Below are 25,400 nucleotides of genomic sequence, written 5' to 3'. Positions count from 1 at the left end.
CAGCACTTGGGAGGCTGTGAGTTGTGGGCCAGCCTGGGTTGCAAAGTGGGATCCTGTAGTGGTTTGAAAGAAAATGGCCCCCATAGGAAGTGGCGCTATTAGGAGGTGTGGCTTGTTGGAGGAAGTGTATCACTGTGGGGGTGGGCTTTGAGGTCTTATATATGCTCAAGCCACACCCAATATCTGAGTTCACTTCCTGTCGCCTGTGGGATCAAGATATAGCTTCTTCTCTGCTCTCAAATCCTCCAGCACCATGTCTGCCTGCATGCCACCATGTCCCGCCATGATGATAACGGACTAAACCTCTGAACTGTAAGTGAGCCCCCTCAATTAAATGCTTTCCTTTATAGAGTTGCGGTGGTCATGGTGTCTCTGCACAGCAATAGAACACTGACTAAGACAGACCCTATCTCAAAAGACACAGGCCAGGGCTGAAGGGAGGGCTTAGTCTTGCTGCATAACTATAAGAGCTCAGGTTCAGATTCCAGCAGCCACTTAACAAACCAGGTGTGTCTCCTGCTCACGTGCAACCCAGGGCTGTGAAGGCAGAGATGAGGGCATCACTGGGGCTCGCTGGTTACCATTCTAGCTAGGGAGAAACAAAAGGTGAGCTGGATATTCAGGCAGAGACCCTGCCTCAAAGGAACAGGGTAGGGAGGGTGGCAAGGAGAACCCAGACACTCTCCCCTGGCCTCCACAAATACACAGGCACACACACTTGCACACATATGTGCATACACCACACACTTACACCACACAAACACACACCAAAAACCATAACTGAAAAAATAAAAGCCGGATGTGCCACTTTAGAGGAAGAGGCAAGAGGATCAAGAGTTCAAGGCCAGCAAGGGCTACATGAAGCCCTTTCTCAAAACAAAACAAAGTGTGTCATGGAATAACCTTTTTGTACACTGTGAAGATGTGTCTCTTGGATTGGTTTAATAAAAAGCTGAACGACCAATAGCTAGGCAGGATTTTTGGGGCAGAGAGGTTGCTGGGAAGAAGAGAAGATTCACAGCTAGATGCAGAGGAAGCAGGAAGCATGTAGGAGATGGCCTCAAGCCACGTGGCAGAAAATAAATTAATAAAGATGGATTAATTTAAGTTATAAGAGCTAGTTAGGAACAAGCCTAAGCTATTGGCCAAGCTTTCATAATTAATAAGAAGTCTTCATGTGGTTATTTGGGAGCTGGCAGGCAGGACAAAAAAAGCCCACCTAGAGAAGTGTAGGGAGCAGAGGAAGTCCTGAGTAAATGTGTGCTGTTGACATGGGCATAGACTCATGGGAAAAAGGCAAAGCTTTCCTTCCTAGTCCGAATACAAATATTGATACTATGTGAAGAAAATGACCACCATAGCACCACCCCAGATGTTTACAGCCTGAAGACTGCTCCTCCACAGTGAGTGCTCCTACCATGGTTAGCTAAAGCTGTCTCCTTGATTCAGCTGTATAGCAAAAACCCTGCCTCCTGTTTACCTGTGTGTAACAGTCCTGCCTCCTTTTTACCTGTGTGTAACAGTCCTGCCTCCTGTTTACCCGTGTGTAATAAATAGTCCTGCCTCCCGTTTACCTGTGTGTAATAGTCCTGCCTCCCGTTTACCTGTGTGTAATAGTCCTGCCTCCCTTCACCCATCCCCAGCTTTCCTTTGTGTCTGCCTGTGTTTGTCATTTCTTCATATCCTCAAGGAGCCCAGGCAGGGCAAGTCCCTGGAGCAGTACGTGGATGCAGCACCCAAAGGCTGGTGCTCTTCCAGAGGACCATGTCAGGGGGTTCATAGCCACCTTGTGACTTCAGCTCCACAGGACTTGGTGGCTCTAGCCCCAGCAAACACCTGCACTCAGGTGCACAGATAGTGCATATACATGATTTAAAGTAATGAAAACAACCAAAGCCAGATAGTGCATATACATGATTTAAAGTAATGAAAACAACCAAAGCCGTCAAAGGCAGAGGTGGTGGTGCACATCTGCAATCCCAGCACGTGGAAGGCAGAGGCAGGTAGACTCCCGATTCTCCTGCCTCCACTCCTTGAGTGCTGGGGTGACAGGTGTGTGCCGCCAGGCCTGGCTCGCTCTTGCCTCCCCTGCATCTCTTCCCAGCTCTCCCTGGAGCTTCCTAGGACCCTAGCCCTATAAACCAACTGTTCTAGATCCTGACATGTCATCCTCTCAGGTTTAGAAGGGGAACTGAGGAGTCATTGGCTTCAGATATAGCCTATTTATTTTGGGTAGGAAAGTTGGTGAGTCCCTCTGATTTTTTTTTTCCAAGAGAGACCAAAGGGTGGAGAAAGGTTTCCTCTAATTTTTAAAATCTGTATGAACTGGGTGTGGTGGTATCTACTTTTAATACCAGCAGAGGCAGATAGATCTCTGTAAGTTCCAGGCTAGCCAAGGGAGATTTATCTCAAACAAACAAACAAACAAACAAACAAACAAAAAACCAGAAACAAAAATAAAAGAAAAAGAAAAAAAAAACAGACCCAAAAGTATTTTATTCCTTTAGCATGTTTGTAGGTCACCTCTCTCTCTCTCTCTCTCTCTCTCTCTCTCTCTCTCTCTCTCTCTCTCTCTCTCTCTCTCTGTGTGTGTGTGTGTGTGTGTGTGAGATTGTGTACACATGGAGATCAGAGAACAATTTGTAGGAGTCAGTTCCCTCCTTCCTGTTAGTATTCTGACTCGCCCCTTGGAGACCCGCCCAGCGTCATCTTACATTAAAGCCCCCTTAAGAGGAAACCCCTCCCTTCTTGAGACCCTCTCGCCAGCCAGAGGTAACAGAACCTCTCTTTTTCTCTCTTCTTCTTCTTCTTCTTCTTCTTCTTCTTCTTCTTCTTCTTCTTCTTCTTCTTCTTCTTCTTCTTCTCCTTCTTCTCCTTCTCCTCCTCCTCCTCCTCCTCCTCCTCCTCCTCCTCCTCCTCCTTCTCTCTCTCTCTCTCTCTCTCTCTCTCTCTCTCTCTCTCTCTCTCTCTCCCCTTTTCTGTCCTTCCATTCCCTCTACCCTCCCCACAGATAAACTTGCCCTGTGGGCATCCTGTCTGCCCTGTGAGTAACTTTCCACCATCCGTGCAGTATGGCGAGTCTCACCCGCCATGGGGCACCTTGGCTCCAAAACCCACCTGGACCCCCTGCGCTGTATCATTACATTGCTTCCGTGACTCGGATAGGCCCTCCCGGCAGCCCCTCGCACGCCAGGATCCTGGACCAGTCTACTCACAACAGACTCGGGCTCACCCGATCGCTCACCACCCCACTGGTGGCAATCGCATAAGTTTCAGTTGGGTTATTACACTTCCTCTGGAGCTGCCCACAGCTCCTTTAGGCCTTTCAGCTTTTGCTGACCTTTTCCTGTGGTTGAGATTCTCTTTTGGAGCTCAATTCTTGTTCTCGCCCCATCAAAAATTCTAGTACTAGGTGCTGAGACTCCTCTGGCTTAACCAGGCTAAGCTGATCCCTGTTGAGTGTGGCGATGGCCCTCTTCGACGGCTTGGTCCTCGTTCTGCTCTCCGCCAGCCCTGGGGACGCCCACAGCTACAAGCTGTAGTGACTCCTTTCCCCCTCTCATCCATGGGAACTGTGATTTTTTGGGACATGTCTGACTTCTGTGAGTGATCAGGGCCTGCCCCTACTCTGACGTGGTCTTTCACTTGTCTTTCCTCCCTCAAACCTCTCCCACTAACTCTGCTGCGTGTGGCATGTCTGTTTGGTGGCATACCTTGGCAGGGCCCGCCAAAAGGTACCCGCTTACTTGCCTCTACCCGAGGCAGATCTGCTCCCTCCCGCCTGTAACAAACCTGCTTTCTTGGTCACTGGCTGCTTTGCCTTCCATTCAATACCACCACTCGGGTCTCTGGTGGAGCTACCAGCCTCTGACCATCCCCTTGGATGTGAAACTGGCCTCAGTATTTCTTAGTCCAGAAAAAATTCTCTCCTACAGCTGTCTGTCCCTCTTGCCGGACCAGCATGGGGGCCAGGAATGTCCCAACTTGGTGTGGTAGCCCAATGGGGGGCACTCGAGCTCTCCTGGTGAATGATGGCATGATGGTGCATAGCCCTGAGCCCAGCCCCAGGCCAGCAAGTGAGCTGGGAGCCGGTGAATTGGGGGTCCCAGGCCCCTCCAGCTGCTGAGTGGAAGGGGTGGTAGATGAGCCACAGAAATGTATTTGACTGTATTTCTGCCTGATTTTTAAATGCTTGAGGTTCTCTATTCCTTATCTATTCAGTTTGTCTTGGAAAACAAAAAACCCACATGACCATGTGATCAGTTGCCATATTTGATAAGGGCAATCACGTGGTCAGGGGCCATCTTTACTAAGTGCGGCAAAAGGTCACTTCCTGTCAATGGCTCAAGCATGGCCGGGGCACCCAGTGCTCAGATCATCTGTACAGAGGAGGTCAGGAAAGCTCCACCTTGAGGCCACGCATTGACTCGAGCCTCCAGTCAAGGCCTGCTTTCCTCTGCTACTGCTCTCGAGCTCCTATGTGTGGGACCCAGTGACCTCCCACAGTGGCGCCTTTAATAGAGTTCTGATGCAGTTTGGGTCACAAACTCAGGATGTTGGACTTTCTTTGGTTGTCTTCCAAATATAAACTTATAGGTATGAGTCTACCGCTGTTTTTCAGATGTCCCACCCCTGCTCCAGATAAAGGAGTTTTCCTTGCCTCTCTATTCCTGAGGATGGTATTTCTCTCTCTCTCTCCTGGTCTCCCTTTCCCAATTACTAAGACCATGGGACTAAAGGCTCCAAACAGGTTTATAAATTTTAACTTCTGTCTCTAGTCTACCTTGGCTGGCAGGCACATCCAAATGTCAATGGCTGCAACCTGCTCCAAAGGACCACGAGCTCTAGATGTGCTAAAGGATGATATGATGTGGACCAGTACAGCCAAATGTAATTGTTCCCTCTCTCTACAGCCAGGAAAGATGACCACATACTTCTGATAAATACCCCATTGCCTGGGTTCCCTCCATACCTTTGACTGGCTTTTTAGCCACCCTGGGCTCTGACCACCTGCGCCCCATTTCAGCTTGAAGCAGCTACAGAAGAGAGTATATCACCCCCCACCTGCACCCCTGCCCCAAATAGGCTGAAGGCCAAGTTAAAGATACAAAAAACCTGGCATAGGGGACTAATTGGCTACCCAATGCCCACTGATTGATATACAGGGAAACTGGACCCAATATTGTCAGTTAATAGATTTATTAACTAAAATGATTCTGCAATAGAGTAAGACACTTGACCTTCTCTATGCAGAACCAAAAAGGTATTATATGACCTTAAGAAATTATTATTTCTATATAAATCATTCAGGATTATAATCTGGCTATACTCAAAGATCAGAACTCAGGGCCTTAAAATGGTAATAAATGCAAATATCACTGCCAATGGCTTAAAAGTGTCTCTCCTTACTCAAGGTCTATTCAGGCTTAAGAATGTAAGCTTTCTTGTCCTTGCCAAATTTATCTGTTTAGATTAGCAAAAGCTAACTTAGAGATTTATACCTCTAGAGAATTTAAATAAATGATGGCATGTGCTTGATAAATAAGATATTTGATAAACAAGATATATATCCTATGATGGAGTTTCTGCCCCCTCCACCCAGAGAGAGTCCTTTTCTCAGAGTTGGGCTACACCCCGACTCACAAGCCCCTTTTCTCCTGTTCCCATTCGGCCCTGGGATCTTTCCCCTGTCACTCTTCCTTGCCTTCTCAGGAGACAGTAAGTCTTATGGAAGTTGCTGAAATATTGGAGACTACAAGCTGATAGTCAGCCATTCCTACCTAATAGACAGGCAGTCCTCAGATGCTCAGAGATCTGCAGAATATGGCATTTAAAATGTTGATCAAAAAGCTTATTATATCAGACAGAGACTCCCAGATCCTAATAGTGACCCAAGGTCTCTGAAGAAAATGTCTCCACTGGGATGATGGCAATGCTGACCTCTGGGCAAGATGCCCCAATATGACACCTGCCACCAGGACCCAGGCCAGACTGTGGACAAACAGCAGGACATTGGGGAATTGATTGCACCCCTTTTGCCTAGACAAAGTAAAGTCAGTCTTCCCTATGTCCCTCTTCCCTGGGAAAAAGTCCCACCTTATGGCCCTGGTGGCTGAAGTTGATGCTGTTCTGATACTTCTGCCTCCAACAATGTGGAGACCTGGGTATGGCTAACTGGGTATGGACTGGTCCCTGTCATCTTTAATAGATTCTAAAGCTGCTTGGTCTGCACTCAGATATAATTTATCCTTCTCAGATCTCTGATTCCATTTGATGACCAGGCTTTGCTTCAGCTGCCTTCTCAGTTCTCTATGTAAAACTCACAGGTCTCCCTCTCCTAGGGCTACTACTAAGTCTAGACACAATTTACCTTGTTACCAGATCAGATAAACTCACAGAACAGAATTCAATGTAACTTTTTACTGTTGACTGCTCTCAGTATCTACTGGAGAATTAGATAAAAGAAACAGCTTTAAGGTTTGTTTATATGAGTATAGGAAAGCTGTCTCACTTCTGTTCACTTACATATCCTTCTCAGATCTGATGATGTTTAAGGAAGCCTCCCTCCTCCTTCACTCACTCAACCACTTCCATTCAGTAAATTTCCTCTGGTTATAGAATTAAAGATATGTTTCATTGGGCTGAAGCCAGGCTCTAAAAAACTTTCATGCCTTTTAACCCAAAGCCATAGCCTTTTGCTATGACACTGAGATGTAAATCTGTTTCGGTTTTACACACTTACAGGTCCCTGCATAGGTCCACCCCTCCTGCCAGACTTGTGCCAAGACTAACCCTTAGGGGTTCTTCAGATACACCACCAGCCCCTGTACCAGCTCGGAGGATCCTAACCACCAGCCAAGGACGCCAACCAGGTGAATACATGCCCACTCATAAAAACTCTGTTATCTCCTAATTCATTGACACTTTTGCAGGATGAATAGAGGCATTTCCACCTCTAGAGAAACAGCAGATGTGATGGCTCCTGCACTCCTGATTTGGTGTGCTGTTTCCCCAAGCTTCTGAACATCACTGTGAAACCTGCCTTCTCAGCTCCCGCAAGGAACAGATGCCCGAGGACTCCATGATGATGCTTCTTCACTCACACCTCCTGACATGCGTAACCCCGACTCCCAAATTCCCCCTCCCACTTTGCCCCCAAATCAGCAGGAAGCAATCTCAGAAATTCAGCACCCTTGTTCCCCAACTTGCTATCCATAACTCACCTTTTTATAATAATCAAAATGGAGGATCCGCCCCTTGGGGACCCACCCAGCTTCCTGACGTCATCTTTCATTAAAGCCCCCTTAAGAGGAAAAAACCCCTCCCCGCCCCTCACCAGAAGTAGCGCACACCTCTCTCCCCCCCACCTCTCTCTCCATTCTCCTTTCTTCCATTCTCTCTACCCTCCCCCCGAAATAAACTTGCCACATGGACATCTCGTGTGCAGTGTAACTTTCCACTGTCACTGCCTGCATGGTGTGTCTCACCCACCCCAGGACACCATGGCTCCAAAACCCACCAAGGCCTCCTGTGCTCTATCATTACACTTCCACCATGTGGGTCCCAGGGATCAAAATCAGATCATCAGGCTTGGCAGTAAGCACTTTCAGCCACAGGAGACACTGGGCGGACCACTGCCTGCTCACTGGCCCCTGGAGACCTAGAATAAACAGTCAGCTGCAAAGCTTTCCGCGCACGCACACTCCAGGCTGGGATGCCAAACCTGCTTCCTGGGTGGGAGGCCCTGGTTCATCTGACTTCCAAGCTTAAGCCCAGGAAAAACAAACTTGGGCAGCCAGGGCTCCAGGCGAGTACAACGCATGAGAGTCACTGCCATGCTGTCCCACCTCCTGTGAAGACGGACGTGACTGTCCCCACTTCTTTCTGTTGTTGTTGTTGTTGTTTGGGTTTTTTGTTTGTTTGTTTGTTTGTTTTGTTTTGTTTTTTTGAGACAAGGTTTCTCTGGGTAGCTTTGCACCTTTCCTGGAACTCACTCTGTAGCCCAGGCTGGCCTTGAACTCACAGAGATCTGCCTGGCTCTGCCTCCCGAGTGCTGGGATTAAAGGTGTGCACCACCACCACCCCACTTCTTTAGCACACCATCTCCTCTCCTGTTAAGTTTGACCTAGAGACCAATCAGACGCCTCTCTCTGCAATACTACAGGTACCAGTACCCACTGGAGGGGGCAGCCCTGGAAGATTAAAGTTTTTAACTTTAGAGGTTTATGGGGGAAGGCAGAGAATAAGATGTATCTTAGTAGGGTTGCCTAGATAGATCTTTTTAAAGTAATTCCATTGTTTTGAGTATTAGTTACAATCATGTTATGCAGTACCCTGAGGATGGTATTTAAAAAGCTATAATAGCCCACTATAACTCACTTTGAACTGGCAACATTCTAACTCTCCACACTTGATGCTATCCATCCCAGAAGCAAACAAAGCAGGCTCAGCTTCTGAAGGTCCAGCACAGACATGCCTTCTTATTCAAAGCCTGGGCTTTGTGGTAGCCTATGTGCCCTGTGACTAGGAGCTTATCCTTGAATCTAAAAAGGCTGAGCTATCAGGAAGGTAGATCTGCAGGAGAGAGAAATAGTTACCTAAAGCCACTAAGGAAGACATTTCTGGATTGTATTATCTATTAGCCACATAGTAATGAATGTTCTAGTAGCTGTAAGATTGCAAGGAAACGTGGTCTGATCCTCCTAGCTCAAACTGAACCCTTCCTCCCCTCCCTTTCTCTCTCCTCCCCTCTCCTCCCCTCCCGTTCCTCCTCTACTCCAATCCCTGTCTTCTCCTCTCTCTCCTCCCCTCCCCTCCCTTTCCTCCTCCCCTCTCCTCCCCTCCCGTTCCTCCTCTACTCCAATCCCTGTCTTCTCCTCTCTCTCCTTCCCTACCCTCCCTTCTCTCTTCTCCCAAAGACAATAAAATAGGATCATCTTTCAGGATTGGTTACTTAAAACCATCACTTTCCTGTGGGCTTTTCAGAATGCCTAATCCAAACACGAGAAGTTGGACCCTCTGTGGTGGCACACACCAGCACTCCCAGCTCTCTCCATCTCTTGGCTATCTCATCCTCAGGCAAGCCTTTCCCCTGTGACTGCCAAGATTGTCCCCAGCAACCCCAGGTATGCCCCAGTGAGCTGGGCATTCTCATGGGAAGAACCTTTATTTCCCAACTGTCCCAGCAAAAGTCTTATTGGTCCTATGTGGGCCATGTGCCTATATCCCTGCCCAGTCTCTATAGAGACAGGGACCAAATTCCTGATCACATGCCACCCTTGAGTTTGAAAGGGCAGCCCACTATAATGCAAGGGGACACAGGTAGCTACTGTCCCAGAAGGGATGCTGGACATTCAAAAATAACAGGTTGCTACAGAATAGTAGTGACACACGCCTTTAATCCCAGCACCCAGGAGGCAGAGGCAGGTAGATCTCTGAGTTCAAGGCTAGCCTGATCTACAGAGTGAATTCCAGGACAGCCAGAGCTACATAGTGAGACCCTGAGAGCAGATGGATTCACCACAGTGGGTTATAAATAGCACTTACCCAGGGTTTTTTTTTTTTACTCTCACTACCACTAAACATTTATATATTTATCACCACTGTTCCACATATGACAGGATCTTTCTTAAGAAAGGAAACATGACAGATTGAAAAACATGACCACAGTATTTGGCAACCCTTCCCATCAAGGCCAGTGCCAATTTCCTCACACCTCACCTGGGCTGGCCTAGTGACCCACATGCAAACTCTACCAGATAAAACCCGTGCTTGTGACGCTGCAGATTAGCCTGATGCAGCCAGTGGTGGCACACACTGGTCATCTGAGCACTCAGGAAGCTGAAGCAGGAGGATTGGTGTGAGTTCAAAGCTAGTTTAAGTAACAGTGAGGCTGTCTCAGAAAACCAAAAGAGAGATGGGTGTGGCCATGGGTAGAGTGCTTGTCACACAAGAGAAATATCCTAGGTTTAGTCTCAGCATCTTATAAACCAGGCATGGTGGTGCACATCTGTAATCCCAGCACTGTATAGACAAGGCATGGTGGTGCACATCTGTAATCCCAGCACTGTATAAACCAGGCATGGTGGTGCACATCTGTAATCCCAGCACTGTATAGACCGGGCATGGTGGTGCACATCTGTAATCCCAGCACTGTATAGACCGGGCATGGTGGTGCACATCTGTAATCCCAACACTGTATAGACAAGGAATGGTGTTTACATCTGTAATCCCAACACTGTATAGACCGAGCATGGTGGTGCACATCTGTAATCCCAGCACTGTATAAACCAGGCATGGTGGTGCACATCTGTAATCCCAACACTGTATAGACCAGGCATGGTAGTGCACATCTGTAATCCCAACACTGTATAGACCAGGCATGGTGGTGCACATCTGTAATCCCAGCACTGTATAGACTGGGCATGGTGGTGCACATCTGTAATCCCAGCATTGTATAAACCAGGCATGGTGTTTACATCTGTAATCCCAACACTGTATAGACCAGGCATGGTGGTACACATATGTAATCCCAGCACTGTATAGACTGGGCATGGTAGTGCACATCTGTAATCCCAGCACTGTATAAATCAGGCATGGTGGTGCACATCTGTAATCCCAACACTGTATAGACCAGGAATGGTAGTGCACATCTGTAATCCCAACACTGTATAGACAAGGCATGGTGGTGCACATCTGTAATCCCAGCACTGTATAGACCGGGCATGGTGGTGCACATCTGTAATCCCAGCACTGTATAGACCGGGCATGGTGGTGCACATCTGTAATCCCAGCACTGTATAGACAAGGCATGGTGGTGCACATCTGTAATCCTAACACTGTATAGACCGGGCATGGTGGTGCACATCTGTAATCCCAGCACTGTATAGACTGGGCATGGTGGTGCACATCTGTAATCCCAAAACTGTATAGACTGGGCATGGTGGTGCACATCTGTAATCCTAACACTGTATAGACAGGGCATGGTGGTGCACATCTGTAATCCCAACACTGTATAGACCGGGCATGGTGGTGCACATCTGTAATCCCAGCACTGTATAGACCGGGCATGGTGGTGCACATCTGTAATCCCAGCACTGTATAGACCGGGCATGGTGGTGCACATCTGTAATCCCAGCACTGTATAGACCGGGCATGGTGGTGCACATCTGTAATCCCAGCACTGTATAGACCGGGCATGGTGGTGCACATATGTAATCCTAACACTGTATAGACAAGGCATGGTGGTGCACATCTGTAATGCCAGCACTGTGTAGACCGGGCATGGTGGTGCATATCTGTAATTCAGTACTTGGGAGGTAGAGACAGGAAGATCAAGAGCTCAAGGTCTTTCATGGCTATATAGTGAGTTCTAAAATAGCTTGGGCCACAGGAGACCCTTGCCTCAGAAGAAGGAAGAGGAAGAAGCAGGAGAGTGGGAAAGAGGAGGAGGGGAGAGAGTAGAAGAGGAGGAAGAGTGGGGAGGGGGAAGAGAAGAAGGAAGAGGGAGGAATGAGAGGGGGAGGAGGAACAGGAGAGGAGGAGGGGAGAGGAGGAGGGGAGAGGAAAGAAGGGAGAAGAGGAACAGGAGGGGAGGGAAAGGGGGTGTCAAAGAGGAATGGTGTGGAGGCAGGAGCTGGGTTCAGCCAGGCAGGATCCCACAGGTCTCTAATCCCAGCCCTTAGAACAAGAAGCAGGAGAATCGCCAGGCGGTGGTGGTGCACGCCTATTGGTGAAATTATTAAGGCCACTCCACGTAGTTAAAAGGGAGATTTATTTAGTGGCGTAATTACAAATGAAGGGATAGGTAGTTTGCAGGGTCTGGGAAAGACGCAGCGCAGTCTGGCGGTGTTCTCTGGAGAACTCTGCTTGGTCTTCCTCCAGCATCCAGGGTCCAGGAATCAAGAGAGATGGCACATCTGGATCTCCGGTCTTCAAGGTCCTCTCTTGGCCCTGCCTTGTAGGTGTGACAGTTACCGAAGCCTCAATGGGGGTTGGAACTTCCAGATCAAGGTTGGAATGGCTACCCACTACACACGCCTTTAATCCCAGCACTCAGGAGGCAGAGGCAGGTGGATCTCTGTGAGTTCCAGGCCAGCCTGGGCTACAGTGAGTTCCAGGACAGGCTCCAAAGCTACACAGAGAAACCCTGTCTCGAAAAAACAAAAACAAAAACAAAAAAGAAAGAAAGAAAGAAAAGAATCAGGAGAATCATGAATCTAGGACCAGCCTGGACTAATAGGAAGACCCTGCTCAAAACCCAGCTCCAAATAAACCAGGAGCCTGAGTCCCAACATGACCCTCTGCACACTCAGAGCAGCATGCAAAGGACAGAGCTGTAGCAGATGAGAGTCACAGAGCAGAAGCCAAGGTGCACAGCAGCCCAGCTGTGGACAAAAGAACCGGAAAGTGGGCAGACAACTGTGCCATGCTGCTTCATATAAACTGAGCAGATCGTATTCCCAAATTGTCCTTGTGTGGTTCCCAGTTAGAGCTGGCCAGAAGAGAAAGGAGCCTGGGGCACAGAGGAGAAGCAGGAACAGTGCAAGTCTTTGAAGGTCACAGTGGCCAGGTATCACAATGGTGTGTCACAGCCTAATGTCACCCAGATCTGCTGCTGGGGAACTGAGTCCAGGACAGGACTCAGTAGACAGTAGACAGGACACCTCAGTGGTTCAGAGTCAGCATGGGCTCCCTTCTGACCATTCGTGCATGCACTCGGCAAGCCCCTGCCGACCCAATAGGGAGCCCTGTAGCTGCTGTTTTCTTTGCTCTTATGGCTCCCAGCTCTTTTGGGGGGCCCACCACCAAGCTCTCAAATAAATCACACATGGAGGCTTCTTCTTACTTACAAATGCCTGGCCTTAGCTTGGCTTATTTCTAGCCAGCTTTTCTTAAATTATCCCATGTACCTTTTGCCTCTAGGCTCTTATCTTTATCTGTTTCTGTATACCTTTTCTTCTTACTCCGTGCCTGGCTGTGTAACTGGGTGGCTGGCCCCTGGAGTCCTCCTCCTTCTCTTGCTCCTTGATTGCTCTTGCTTTTTTTCTTCTCTATATCCTCTCTGCCTTCCAGCCCTGCCTATTTCTCTCTCCTGCCTTGCTATTCGCCATTCAGCTCTTCATTAGAGCAATCAGGTGTTAGACAGGCAAAGTAACACAGCTTCACAGAGTTAAACAAATGTAACATAAAAGAATGCAACACACTTTGCATCATTAAACAAATGTTCCACAGCATAAATGAATGTAACACATTTTAAAATAATATTCCACAACAAAGCCCAGAACTGGGAGTCAGCCCGCAGAGCTGGATCTCAGCCTCCACACACACACAGGTCACCCAGCTCTGGGAACCTCACTGAATCCTTGAGGTGGTCACAGCAGGCAGGAAATCTCAGGATCCCTCTGTGTGTGTGTGTGTGTGTGTGTGTGTGTGTGTGTGTGTGTGTGTGTTTCCAGATAAGAGAACACAGGCACAGAGAGTTTGAAAAACAAGCCCACAGTCACACAGGTCATCAGGGCAGAGGGTGGGATTTAAACTCAGGAGCTGTCTCCAGCTGCCAGGTTCCTAATCAAGTCCCCAGTGGTTTCCGAGACAAGGGCAGTGGAGGACAGTCTCAGATGTAGAACTCGTCCCCACAAACGGTGTGAGCTAGTTTCTTGGCATTTGGGAGAGAGATGACTTTTCCAGTTTGATGAAATTAGGATTTGAGACCTTCTTCTAGGGGACAGGCCTCGGCCAGATAGAAGCCACCCTCCAATACCTCCCATGAGCCCCTTCCAGCCCACCTCTACCCTTCTGGAAACCTGGGGATCCCTGAGTCACTGACCTTAGTTGTGAAGTGTTCCTCCTTCCAGGGCCCAACCCAGGCTCTCCTGCCACATCCTGCATGCAGCCACAGCTGGCCGATGATGGCATGGCTTTCTGGATCACCTAATCCAAGGGTATGGGATCCAAATTCAGCTAGTAAAACTGTTCCCTGAGACTCTCACTTGCGCTTCTGAGCAAGGGCATTCTCTCTTAGGCTGGTAGGAGGGAATCAATCTGGGAGCTTGAAGGACTCACTCACCCAGCATGTGGAGACAGGCCCCTGGAGGAAGTACAGATCTTAGCATTGCGGCCAGAACCCTGGATCCAGCCATGCCTCAAGATACCCCATCACCAACTCCCCATGACATACAAGATACATTGTTTTCATATAAGACAATTTAGTTCTGATTCTGTCCTTTGCAACATTTTACTAGTCCTGAATAATGTACTACAGTTCACACACACACACACACACACACACACACACACACACACACACACGAGGCTTCACTGGCCCAAAGCAAACACAGCTACTGAGAATAGAAATGGTGCTTTTCAAAGGAGATGAGGGAGGGGAAACGTTTCCCGTTCTTCTGGGATGAATCAGCAGGTCATCCTGTCTGAGAACCCTGACTCACGTCAGCACCGAGCAGTGGGGAGGAGCTGAGAAGCCGGCACACTCAGAGCCTTCCCAGGGCTTCCACGGTCTGCCTCCATCATCTCCCCGGACTCAGCTCCCAGCCGCAGGAGCTGAGTTATGTTTTAGTTTCTCTGTTTTGTTTTATTTTGTTTTTGAGACAAGGTCTTATGTAGCTCAGATTGACTTCAAACTCTCTATGTAGTCAAGGATGACCTTAAACTTCCGACCCTCCGGTCTCCATCTCTCATTTACTAGAGTTACATGTGTGCCATCATGCCTGGTTTACATGGTACTAGGGATGGAACGTGGGTCTAGCGCTTCGAGTATACTAAGTGAGTGTTCTCCTGACAGCTACATCTCCAGCCCAGTAGTGGGTTTAAAGCTTCCAGAAAACATCTTGTGTGTTGTCTTAGTTAAATTTCCATTGCTGTAATGAAACACCATGACCAAAAGCAAACTGGGAAGGAAAGGGATTATGTGGGTTACACTTCCATGTCATGGTTCATCAGTGAGGGAAGTAGAGATTCGAGGAGGGAATGGTAGACTTGAGAGAGGGGGACCATTTCCACAGCGTCAGATTAAAGCAAGCTGTATTGAGCAGTGCACAAGGGACTGGCCAGACGACTGCCTCCCCGAGTCGGGGTTTCCAAGAGCAGCCCCTCACTGGCTTTTGGGGTCCCTTTTATGGGGAAGGGTTAGGGTTGATAGAATAACTGTTGAGAAAATTGGCTGTTAGGACCTGGACAGAAGAGTGGGGACTCGGGGCTCAAGGCTGCCTGTGGGGTAGATGAGCACAAGAACACGTCCTGTGGAATGGGAGTCATCACGGTGTTCAGGAGTTTAGCAAGACAAAGGGGCCCATACCATACTGCATTGTACAGAAGGACCAGCCGGGCTTCCACAGGAAGTTCTGGTACCAAAGAACAGGCACATGCTGGCTTTACTCTTCCTTCCAAGTACGGGGCTCCCATCAAAACCCCAGAAACACTAGAGTTAGCAGGAGCCAGACAAGAAGGGGCACTTTCTGGAAGCCTCTGAAGACTTTTAGGAAGTCACACAGCTAGGGACATCAGTCATGATGTCATTTTAGGCTGGGTCTCAGAGGAGCATGAGGGTGGGAGCCAGAAACTCACTGGGGGCCAGGCCCAGCAGGGTCTCGCTTGATCTGATCCCAGTTAGTTCTGCAAGAGACTTCATCAAGCCCTCCACTGGAGGAAGCGTTCAGGGCCAGAAGTATGAGGAGTGAGGGAGCGAGGAAAGTCGAACACACTGACTGTTCCCCCTCCTCTCAGCCTGCTCACCTGCTTCCAGACAAAACACTTGAAATTTGCTGGTCAAGAAGGGTGCAAATGAGGCTGAGAAGCTAGTGCCTGTGTGCCCAGGCTTTGGGGCACACGGAGGTAGGTTCTAATCCTACGTCTGGGCTGCCTGCTTCTGGAGCTGGGGGGATGGTGTGGAGCGTTGGGCTCAAGGTGAGGAATATGGGGTGAATGCTTTTTAGCCGGAGCTCATGCAGGAAGCACCTGCACGTTTCAGCTTTGCCTGTCTTCAGATGTCGAAGGCCTGGGCACCAGGGGACATTCCCATATCCATTAGTAGTTCTGGAGGAGAGTAAGGTGTCTTCTTGGTCCATCCCGGCATCCACAGAGTCTGACAGGCTCCCATGTAAGCCAAGTCTTAGCTCTGCTTTCCAGGGCTATGGGACTCCAGAAGCAGGGAGGTCAGCGTCAGGTGAACGTCATCCAGACACAAGCCTCTGGATCCCAGTTGGAGAATCCTGGCCCTCTACTTCTCTTCCCACCTGCAACCCAATGGATGGAAAATACCTCAAGTGGCATAAAGAGTCTGCTGGTCTAGAATACAAAATGGGGCACTGTCTAAGGAGCAACTCATTAATTGGGTGTGCTAATATGAATTTGCTTCAAAGCACCCTGAGGTCATGGTGGCACACACTTGTGATCCCAGCACTTGGGAAGTAAAGGCAGAGGATCCGAATTCAAGGTTATCCCCAGTTACTCTGGGAGTTCGATGACAGCCTGGGCCACATGAAATTCTGTCTCAAAAGACAACAGCACTACCAATACCTCCCAGTGATGCCCTGAGACCCAAGGTCATGTTCTAGAGCAAGGGATCCCTGCTGTGAAGAGATCTCTCAGTCCTCAGCACAAACCACCCCGGATCCTAGCTTGTCAAATAGACCACATTACCCTGTACCCGGGCCCTTGCACACTGTTTTCCCTGCCCAGAATGCCTGCCCGACTCTCTCCTGTCCCTTCTCTTTTGACCTCAGGCCTCCTCTGACCTGAGAAAGCCTTCCTGGACCCAAGCACCTCTAGGTGGGCTCTTCCTATTCCCGACACATCTCCCCACCCCCTGCACTTCTTTGCTGTGTTTATCTGACCCCACCCACACACCCTCATTGAGATGGCACACTCTTCCAGGAAGTCCTTGGGCTGGGTGTACAGAGATCTGGCACCGGCCCGGAGAAGCAACAGCTGGGCTCCTGACAGCCATTTCTCCTTAAGCCCAGCTCGGCAGGGTACTGTCCAAGTAATTCGTGATGTTCCTATCCGTGCTGGTTAGTTTTTTGTCAACAAGACACAAACAGGGGTCATTTGGGAGGAGGGAACATCAGTTGAGAAAGCACTCTCACCAGACTGGCCTGGGGAGCTTTTGCTGAGTGATGACTGATGTGGGTGGGTTGATCCCATGGAGTGGGGTGGGGGTGCCCCCGGGTCAGATGGTCCTGAGTTATATAAGAAAGCAAGCTAAGCCAGCCACAAAGAGCAAGCCAATAAATAGTGTTCGTCAACGGCCTCTGCTTCCGCTCCTGCCTCCAGGTTCCTACCTTGAGTTCCTACCCCAACTTCCTTCAGTGATGGCTATAATGTGGAGGTATAAGATGAAATGAGCCCTTTCCTATCCAAGTTGCTTTTGGTCAGGGTGTTTATCACAGCAGCAGAAACCCTAAATAAGACCCTGTCCCTGCTTTACATGCTGGGAACTGGACTTTGACATGGTTAGGGCTCTAGTCCATAGCACACGATAGAATCAGAATTTGAACGGACGGTTGCAGAAAACAAATAGCCTGGCTGGTGATTATGCTCTGACAGGCCCGGGTACAGGGTAATGTGGTCTATTTGACAAACTAGGATACAGGATGGTTTGTGTTGAGGACAAAGCGATCTCCCTATACAGCAAGAATCCCTTGGTCTAGAACATGACCTTGGGGCCCAGCAGAGGTGGCTCAGGCCAGCCAGGGTCACACAGTGAAACCCTGTTTCATAAAGGGGGGATGGGGGCAGCGACAGTACTGTTATGGTCCTAAGGCTGCTATGATAAATGACCAAATGCTGAATGCCTTAGAGCAATGGTTCTCAACCTTCCCACTGCTGTGACCCTTTAATACAGTTCCTCATGTTGTGGTGACTGACCGCCCCCCCAACCATAAAATTATTTTCTTTGCTACTTCTTAACTGTAATTTTGCTACTGTTATGAATCATAATGTAAATATCTGTGTTTTCCCATGGTCTTAGTTGACCCCTGTGAAAGGGTCATTGGACCTCCCCAAAGGGGTCTCAACCCACAGGTTGAGAACCACTGGCTTAGAGTAACCATGATGTAGCAGGGTGTGGTGGTATATGCCAGCAATCCCAGCACTCAGGAAGCAGAGACAGGAAGTGTGAAGCCAGTGTGAGCTGCATAGTGAGATGTGCCCAAAAAAAAAAAAAAAAAAAAAAAAAAAGGAAGCTGACCCCCGGCTTGATTACCTCTGCAAAGGCCATTTTTTTTTTTTTATTTCAACATGGCCTCCTGCAGACCATGCTCAGATTTGACCGTGAGCTTCTGATCTCCTCCAGAGCACTGATTTATGTGACTTAGGGGTCAAACCAGGGCTTCATACATGCCAGAGAGACATTTCATCCACCAGACGAGACCCTGTTCAAATTCAAATCTCATCTCGAGGTAACAGGATTGAGGGCACCATGCAGCAGGGGCAGTTGGGAGCAGGGTTGCTGGGTAGCTGGCCCCTCTCCAGGTGGACTCTTCACCAGGGAGAGTGTGAGAGGCTGGGGAGAGCAGAGGCAGGATGTCCCCCACCTCACAGAGAAGAAAGCTGCTCCCAGCTCCCTCAGCACCAGCTGAAGACAGACAGCGCTGCCGGATGCCCCTTTGCTGCCTGTAGCCAGCTGACGTGTAGCCCTGCGTGCTGGGAGCTCCAGCATGTGGGACCCTTGGCTTGGTCTGAAGAAAGCACCACTGGGCCAGGCTCCAGGCCCAAGGCAGATGCAAGCTCCGCAGGTCCATCTGAGTTCCAAAAACACCACCAGCCCCACTTACTCTGAGAACGAAAAGCAGATCCTGGCTTCATGACTGCATGGCCCTCTCCTCCTTCTTGAAAGGATGAATGCCTGGGATTCCACAGGCCTGCCCACTCTAGACCCCTAGTAACGGAAACAAAGGCCACCCTCAGGGCCGTAGGAGGGCTGGGCTGAGCTACCAGGAGCCACCCAGGCTGTGTTACATGATCCCTCTGCAGCCCTCTGCCATTGACCAGAGGAAAGAGAAAGTCCTGACCCTATCCTAAGTATACTCACACAGGGATGGACGGACACACACACACACACACACACACACACACACACACGCACACACACACACATGGACGCACGGACACACAGACACATGGACACACACACAGACACAGACCTAGGAGCCACGGTCGAGCCCCAACATTTCTGACCGTGTAAGCATGGAAACTCCTGCCCTATGCACACATCACTCAGGAGGGTGATATGGGTCATGCTCCCAGAGGGAGTGGACACAAGGCACACAGAGCCTCTGCATAGAAAAGCAGCAAGTCAGTTCAAATCTACACTCTGCAGCCTTAGGATAGTTACTCAGCCTCTCTGTGCCTCAGTTTCTTCATCTGCAAACTGTACCTGCAAGGCTTGGAAGATGGCAGCAGGCCGGTGATACAAATAAATTATCTAAAAGACACAAAAAGGTGGAAATAAAGCGTTGATTAAACACATTTTGGTTCAACAGCAGCCACCAGTGGCTCCAGGAGGCGGGATCTCGAGACTGTAAATCTTTTGTAACAGTTGAGGGGTTACTCAGTCCTACAGGCCATTCACAAGGGGTCAGGCTGACTTCTCACTATCTTATTAGGAAGTGAGTCTTACAGCACCAACTGCCTCTCTTGACACTGGTCACTTGCGGGAGGCTCCCTGGGTGACTGGGAGATGAGCTACATTTTATATGGTTGGGCGTGGCTGCAGGCAGTCAGGGGCTTCCTGTACAGGAACAGGCTTCGTCTTTGCCTTGGGCGCCAGTGTTGCTATGAAGACCGAGCTGATCCTTGGAAAGCACTGGGCCGACACACAGGAAGCACTGGCATCTGCCATGAATAGTGGTGTGAACACCAGGCCTTACCTGGTAAGGCTACTTACCAAAAGCACGTGTGTAAACTCCAGTAAAGGCTCATGTGCAGGCCTGGAAAGCTCAGCAGTTAAGAGCACCTACAGTTCAGTTCCCAAGACTGCCTAGAACTCAAGCTCCAGGGAATCTGCCATCCTCTTCCAGCCTATGGGAGTAACTAACTGCACACATGTGTAACACACACACACACACACACACACACACAAACACACACACACAGGGGAAAAGGCTGACATGCAGAGCTGGGCATGGTGACATGTCTGTCATCCCAGCACTCAGGAGGTAGGGGCAAAAGATCAGGAGCTGAAGATCATCCTTGGGAGTTTTGGGGCCAGCATGGGCTACGTGAGATCCTGTCTCAAAAAATAAGCAAAAGCGGGCTCAGTAAAATGGTTGTCACACAAGCACGAGGACCGAGTTCAGTCCCTAGAACTCACGTAAAAAGCTGCACAGTGGTGCACGCTTGTGGCGAGGCAGAGACACACACATATAAACACAACACACACACACACACATATAAACAGATACATGGATACACACGTGAAAATACAACATACCAGGGCTGGAGAGATAACTCAGAGGTTAGAAACACTGGCTGCTCTTCCAGAGGTCCTGAGTTCAATTCCCAGCAACCACATGGTGGCTCACAACCATCTATGAGATCTGGTGCCCTCTTCTACTATGTAGGCACACATATAGGCAGAACACTGTATTCATAATAAATAAATATTAAAAAAGAAAATACAACATACCCTTATCATCACACATGTATACAGGTACACAAACACTTATTTAGGATATAAAACAGCGGTACATGCACCCCATACAGGCATGTGTACAGGAAAGTGTGCACATAATTGCACAATCATTCACACACATACATGAGCATGGGAAGCTTTCAACCCTCCAGGCCATAGCCAACCCTGCTTGTTCCTCCCCAGCTGGACAGTGGCCTCCCTAGTCCTTCCACAGGCCATATCACCTCACATGCCAGTACATACAGTCCATCTGACTATAGATAACCCAAAGCCACCCCTTCAAGAGGAAATCAACTATGGAGTCACAGTGGTTTCTGCCCTGTTCCCCACCAAAGCGCACACTGGGGGGTAGGTGGATGGGACACTCACAGATTGTATACCAATGAATTTTATTCAGATTACTTACAGGAATATGGGTGAAGGGTCACTTACAGGAGCAGAAGTGACTCAAAGACAGCCGCATCACCAAAGCCCACCGCAGCACGGGTGACAGCTCACAAGGCTGGGAACCTTAACACATTGCACAGCCTGCAGGCAGCTCAACAGGTTGGAGAGTGTCCTTTCCAGGTGCCTCAGTTGGTCTACACCTCTTTGAGCAGCCGGGCTGGTTTCTGCTTCCTGTAGGCAGCTGCTCTGGTCTGAGAATCTTCTTTGCAGCTTGGCTCTGTTCTTGAGAGGGACTCTCAGCTTTTATTGCTTACTCGGGCAGGGAGGGGCCCAGTGGATCTGGTGGGTTTCAGGGACTTCCTGAAGCTCTTCTGAGTTGTTGATCTTTCCGCTTTCTCAAGTTGTTGAGCTTCGCTGAAGGATGGAGTATGTCAGTCTTGGAGGAAACTGTCACCCAACAGAGCGATGGGGTGGGAGTAAAGAGTCACCCAGAGTTTTGCAGAGGGCTACTCACTGGGAAACTGCAGTTGCTGGACAGAACTCTCTGGAACTGTCTCAGGAAACTTACTAAACCCAGGTCACGATGAGCTCACATCTCTAGGACAGTGTGATGAACCTTCAGCAATGATCTTAGCATTGTCTCTCAGCACTGCACTTGTTGATGTCCGGCTGGCCGGTGCACAGTAGGATGTGTAATCCTGACCCCTCTCCCCAACACTGAACGCTGGTAGTACCCAAAATGCCAGACCACTGAAAATGCCCACAGACATTGTAAACGTGATCTGGGAGGAAAACGGCCTGCAGTCCTGCCCGAACCCCAGCAGAGGCGCTGCTGAGGAGCAGTGGCAGCATCCTTGTGAGCCTGCCTTGTGCTAGGACCAAACCTTGGGCTCCTCACGTATAGTTTCAAGTCCTAACCACTACCATGCAAGCAGTGGCTCCACCTCCCCGAGAGACCTGCGATAGGCAGGCCACCCAGGCCACCTGACTCCAAACCACCCTCTCTGTGAGCTGAGTTGGATTTCCCTGGAGGCATTACAATAAGCAGGCAGCGAACTGCATCCTACCCATAGGTCTATAATTGCATGCAAACATCATGTGGCTTTGCTGGATTCCATGAGTTCCCTCCTGTCCCTGTCCTGAATCCTCACAGTTTTGCAGACAGTGGGCTTGGACCTGATGGACACCTTAGCCTGAATTTCTCTGGGTCTCATTGAGCAGGTGGCATGGTCAAATAATGTAGACATCTATCAAGCAAGATTAAAGCTGGAACGCCCTTGGGTACTCCTGAGCCAACCTCTATGGCACTAGATGGGAAACTGAGGCCCAAAGAGGTACAGTCCTTCACCCTAGCTTCACAGGGAGCTGGACAGAGCTGAACTAGACCTTGGGGCTACTACCTGCAACGCTTTTCCTTATCAAACAAGATAAAGAAATCAAAAACAAGGTATCAATTAAGACAAAACTCACACAATGCACAGTTCACCATGCAAGGTGGGCCAGTCCACAGCTTTTAGTCCCTGTGATATTGTGTTCCCCAATATATCGTGCACCCTAATAAATTTATCTGGGGTCAGAGAACAGACAGCCACTAGATTAGACATAGAGGCCAGAAAATGGTGGCACTCACACCTTTAATCCTGGCATTCCAGAGGCAGAGATTCACCTGGATCTCTTATTCAAGACCACACTGGAAACAGCCAGGCGTGGTAACAAGAGCCTTTAATCCCAGGAAGTGATGGCAGAAAGCAGAAAGGTATATAAGGCATGAAAACCAGAAACTAGCCTGGTTACGCTTTTAGGCTTTTGAGCTGCACAGTTCAGCTGAGAGGCATCCAGTCTGAGGAAACAGGATCAGCTGAGGAATTGGCGAGGTGAGGTGGCTGTGGCTTGTTCTGCTTCTCTGACCTTCCAGCGTTCACCCCAATACCTGGCTCCGGGTTTGTTTTCATTAATAAGACCCTTTAAGATTCATGCTACAAGCCCCTGTGTAGATAATCATGACCATTCTCAGGATCAATTTTGGACATTTTATTATCACTCCTAAAAACCTAATACTCAGCCAGGCGGTGGTGGCACACACCTTTAATTCTAGCACTCAGGAGGCAGAGGCTGGTGAATCTCTGTGAACTCAAGGCCAGCCTGGTCTACAGAGCTAATTCCAGGGCAGCCAAGGCTACACAAAAAAAACCCTGCCTCGAAAAAACAAACAAACCCAACACTCACAAAAGCTGTATCTCTATCCCTTCACTCCCCCAACCTCCCAGTTCCCAGCAGTTTTGAAGTCACTGCGTCCTCCTTGGATCCACCTTTTCTGAAGGTTTCTTTACATCTTTTTTCTTACTATATTTATTTATTTGTGTGTGCACGTGCACATGTACACACATGTACATGGCATAGTGTGTATGTATGTAGAGCTCAGAGGACAACTTGTGGGAGCTGGTTCTCTCCTACACGGGGGACCTGGGAATCAAACTCAGGTTGTACGTGTAGGCTTGGCAGGCAGCAGGCTCCCTCACCCGCTGAGCTATCTTTACGGCCCCTGGGGATTTCTTAGGAGAGGAACAGAAGGGTATGCAGTCTGTCATGTCAGCCAACTCCTCTGGGAACAATGAAGTAGAACAGGACAATTCTTCCTTTTTTTTTTTTTTGGTTTTCTAAGACATGGTTTCTCTATATAACAGTCCTGGCTGTCCTGGAACTTGCTCTGTAGACCAGACTGGCCTCAAACTCCCAGAGATCTGTCTTCCACTGCCTCCCGAGTGCTGGGATTACAGGTTTGTGCTGCCACCACCTGGCTCTTCTTTCTCTTTTATGGCTGAGTAATATTCAAGTTTATCCACTGCTCCATGGTCCAATGGTCCATTTTCTTTTGAATGACAGCTTCCTATACATAGGCTTGGCATCCTGGCAGACCACATGGCCCACAAAATAAGCAAGACTGGTTCCATTTCACAGTCATGGAAAAAGGATTATGTAGTCCTACTCCCAAATGTCTCAAACTGGCAGCCTGGTGCCAAGATGGCAATTATTGTGTTTGATTTGGCTTGAGAAGAATTTTGCAGTTGTTTGGGGGACTTCGTGGTTTTTTGCCTTGTATGTGAGCACACAGAGACCAGAGGCTGACATCTTGTGTCTTGCTAGAATAATAACTGGCTATAATAACTCTCCACTATAGTTTTGAGACAGGGTCTCTTATTGAACCTGAAGCTCACAGAAAACCTGGGGATCCTCCTGTCTCTGCCTTTCCGGCATTAGGATCACAGATGTATGCTACTGCACATGGCCTTTTCTACAGGTGTTGGAGAATTGATGCAGAGGTCATGGATGAACACTGCTTACTGGCTTGCTCCTCACAGCTTGCTCAGCCTGCTTTTTGACACAACCCAGGACCACCTGTCCAAGGTGGCACCACCATCAGTGGGCTGGGCACTTATCAGTCATTAATCAGAAAAATGACCCCACATTCTTGCCTACAGGCCATCTTGAGAAGGTATCTTCTCAACTGTGGGATTCCTCTTCCCAGATGGTTCTAGCTTGTGTCAAGGTGACCAAAAATATAAGCAGAGCCCCCCCCCCCCAGCTTGGTTAGCTTGTTCAGGTCTGCTGAGTTTCAAAACTGAAAATCATACCAGAAAAACTGGTCACCCTTGTTGCTAGAGTTTTTCTGCCTGGGCCACGATCAGGACAAATCTCTCTCACCTGCCAGTCTCGCAGCCACTCAGACCCAACCAAGTAAACACACAGAGACTTATATTGCTTACAAACTGTATGGCCGCAACAGGCTTCTTGTTATCTAGTTCTTATATCTTAAATTAACCCATTTCTATTAATCTATACTTTGCCACGTGGCTCATGGCTTACCGGTACCTTACATCTCCCTTGTCATGGCGGTGGCTGGCAGCATCTCTCTGCCTCAGCCTTCCACTTCCCAGAATTCTCCTCTCTCCTTGTCCCACCTATACTTCCTGCCTGGCTACTGCCCAAGCAGTGTTTTATTTATTAACCAATCAGAGCAACACATTTAACATACAGAACATCTCACAGCACTTCCCCTTTTCTTTTTTTCAAAAAGGAAGGTTTTAACTTTCACATAGTAAAATTACAGCTAACAAAACAATTATCAAGCAAGAATTACAGTTATAATATCTAGTCTATTTATAATATCTAGTCTATTTGGCAAAATTAAAGACGATATCCTATCTATCTTATATTTGTGAGTTTAAGGTTTTATATCTAACTTATCTTTTATCCTAACTAAGGAAAATTATAACTATTTCTAGTCTTCAACTACATCAAAGACCTCAGAAGAATATAATACTACCTGAGAAATGAGAGAAGGATGTAAGCAACTTTCGGGAGT

At 48.7% G+C, this 25,400-nt stretch overlaps 1 pseudogene; it reads left to right on the top strand.

Annotated features, from left to right (window-relative positions):
- The first annotated feature begins 3,467 nt into the window (after window positions 1-3,467).
- LOC131916216 (zinc finger CCCH domain-containing protein 15-like) overlaps window positions 3,468-25,400 on the top strand; it is a 37,160-nt pseudogene continuing 15,227 nt past the window's right edge.

Source organism: Peromyscus eremicus, chromosome 8a (assembly GCF_949786415.1).
Source record: "Peromyscus eremicus chromosome 8a, PerEre_H2_v1, whole genome shotgun sequence".
NCBI classification, from domain to species: Eukaryota; Metazoa; Chordata; class Mammalia; order Rodentia; family Cricetidae; genus Peromyscus; species Peromyscus eremicus.
Note: the sequence above shows the minus strand (reverse complement) of the source record. Positions and strands in the feature narration are given on the sequence as shown.